Below are 3,017 nucleotides of genomic sequence, written 5' to 3' on the forward strand. Positions count from 1 at the left end.
AGACAGAGGAAAGAGAAGTGTGTTCTATCGCAATACGCAGTGCAAAGTGCAGATTCAGTAGTTTTTCATTGGCCAACACAATCCAGGCAGAAGAATGTTCAAGTGTATATTTCTGCTATCTTGAAAATGAAAGCATTTCTTGCCCCCCCCCCACATTGTGTTCCTTCTCCTACACTGTGTTAAGTACACTCATGTGTTAATATCTTTTATATATAATAATATAATGTGACTGGTTTTACACGCCTGGCAGAGCTTACCAATTTTTAAATGTTACTTTTCCCCTTTAATACAATCAATAAGATTTAGTGCATATTTATTGCCATTTTTAAACTGGGGAGCTTGTAGGTAGTGTTGAGGAGAATTCCATACCTAATCAGACATTTTTCTTTTTCTCTTCTGTCTCTATGGACTCCTTTGTTCTCCCTAGCGCTGATTAACTACATGCCCGCTAAGTGTTAGGCACTGTGCTAAAAGCTTCTTGTGTATTCGTTTATTGAATTCTCCTCCCAACTCTGTGGGGTAGGTATGATTACCACTCCTATTTAACTGGCAAGGAAACTGAGTCACAGCAATGTTAAGTGCTAGAAGGTGGCAGCTAGTAATTGGCTGAAACGGGACCCTAATCTGTGTATGCTGACGTCTGCAGCACATCGCGCCCCAGGTTCTCACCCTGCAGTCTGGCACTAGCTTCACTCTAGCGGGAAAGATCTGCCTTTCCAGGTAACCTCAGAGGGAGGGAGAGGACGGGCCACTCCCATTTCTGAAAGGCTCCAGTTACGGCATCAGAAATCAAAATGTTACTGACAGGTATTTCAAAAGGAAGAAATTCGAACCTAAAAGAAATGGTATAAAGAGATTGGGCGTGATGTAGTAACAAGAGCCATAGTTTGTAGCTGAGCTGACAGGGGATAAAATTCTAGTTGTTCAACTTGTTAGCTGTGTGGCTTCCGAAAGGCAACTAAAAAAATCGAAACGTCGGTTTCCTTACCTCAAAAATTGGAAAAATAAGGCTTACCTACCAAAATCATTGGGAGTCATTGATAAGGCTTAATTTATTTTATTTTATTATTATTTTTTGGCCACGCTGTGCAGTATGCAAGATATTAGTTCCCTGACCAGGGATTGAACCTGAGCCTCCTGCAGTGGAAGTGCAGAGCTTTAACCACTGGACCGCCAGGGAAGTCAGACTTAGTCCATTTTAATGTTCAATATATGTTAGCTGATATCAATGCAATACTGTAGAGAAACCAACTATAATCTGAAACAAGCCCTCCCCCCCTAGACCTCCCCACCCAGGTGCCATTCAATCTTGACAAGGTTTTGCAAAATAAATGATAGACTCATTGATTTCTGGTGGCATTATAAATTGGTACTCTCTTTCTGGAAGGCAGTTCTGGCTGTACATACATAGTGTTGGAGGAATCGGTAGAGGTAGGCAGGATACCGAGGCTTATAATGCAGGAAGCAATGTTTATTGTACCAGTACAGGCCCAGTGGATTCACATCCGAAGACTGAGCCCCGAACCAAAGGAGAGCTCCTCCTTTTACAGACCAGTTCCTGTGCTTTTGGGAGCCTGTAGCTGTGTTTATCTATGCAGAAGCAATGTACAGAAGCCAGAGTGCGTACGTTAGTTTTTCCTTATCTCGTTGACCCAGATGTTTGCGCTGCCTATGGCAAGATCTCGTGAAAGAGGCCATAAGTTATTTATTCCCTGGGGCTTGCATTTTCCTATGTTTGCCTTCTCCTTCCCTGTTTTTGTCATTGACCTATCTCAATAGCAGGATCAAAAAATAGACTTATCCTTTGGCCCAGCAATTTCACTAAAAGTGAGTGTCTTCTTAAATTTTGTGCCCATAGGCACTTTGTTTGCCTCACCCTGGTCCCAGGCATGAATGAATAAAGGAAAGAAAGGATCAAATCATGTCAGGTCTGTGTTTAGCCTGTTATGCTACCCAGAGTAAGGGGTAAAAGAGCTTAACCACCCAGTCTATCCCTTTGAGCTACGCAGGGGACAATGGGAGAAGAACACTCAACAACAGTGAATTCTAAGTGAAGTAAACCTTTTTTAAAATTTTGAAACAATTTTTGACTTAATAGAAAAGTTGCAAAAATAGAATAGTTTTCATATGCCCTTCACCTAGCTTCCTTTAAAATTAACATCTCACATAGTCATAGTAAGATGATCAAAAATTGAAAATTAACATTGGTACAAGAATGTTAACTCAACTACAAACACAACTATTTGAATCTTTTTTTTAAAAGAACTTTTATTGAGATACAATTGACATACAATAAACTGCATATATTTAAAGTGTACAATTTCATAATTTTTTTCTTATTAGTAATGTATGTATGGCAATCCCAATCTCCCAATTCATCTCACCCCAACACCCCCTGTTTTCCCCACTTGGTGTCTATATGTTTGTTCTCTGCATCTGGGTCTCTATTTCCGCCTTGCAAACTGGTTGATTTGTACCATTTTTCTATAATCTGCATATATATGTTAATATACGATATTTGTTTTTCTCTTCCTGACTCACTTTACTCTGTGTGATAGTCTCTAGGTCCATCCATGACTCTACAAATGTCCCAATTTTGTTCCTGTTTACAGCTGAGTAATACCCATTGTATATATGTACCACATCTTCTTTACCCATTCATCTGTTGATGGACATTTAGGTTGCTTCCATGTCCTGGCTATTGTAAATAGTGCTGCAATGAACATTGGAGTGCATGTGTCTTTTTGCATTATAGTGTTCTCTGGGGATATGCCCAGGAGTGGGACTGCTGGGTCATATGGTAATTCTATTTTTAGTTTTTCAAGGAACCTCCATTCTGTTCTCCATAGTGACTGTATCAATTTACATTCCCACCAACAGTGCAAGAGCATTCCCTTTTTTCCACACCCTCTCCAGCATTTACTGTTTGCAGATTTTCTGATGATGCCCAATCTAACTGGTGTGAGGTAATGCCTCATTGTAGTTTTGATTTGCATTTCTCTAATAATGAGTGATGT

This window comes from Hippopotamus amphibius, chromosome 3 (genome assembly GCF_030028045.1).
Source record: "Hippopotamus amphibius kiboko isolate mHipAmp2 chromosome 3, mHipAmp2.hap2, whole genome shotgun sequence".
NCBI classification, from domain to species: domain Eukaryota; kingdom Metazoa; phylum Chordata; class Mammalia; order Artiodactyla; family Hippopotamidae; genus Hippopotamus; species Hippopotamus amphibius.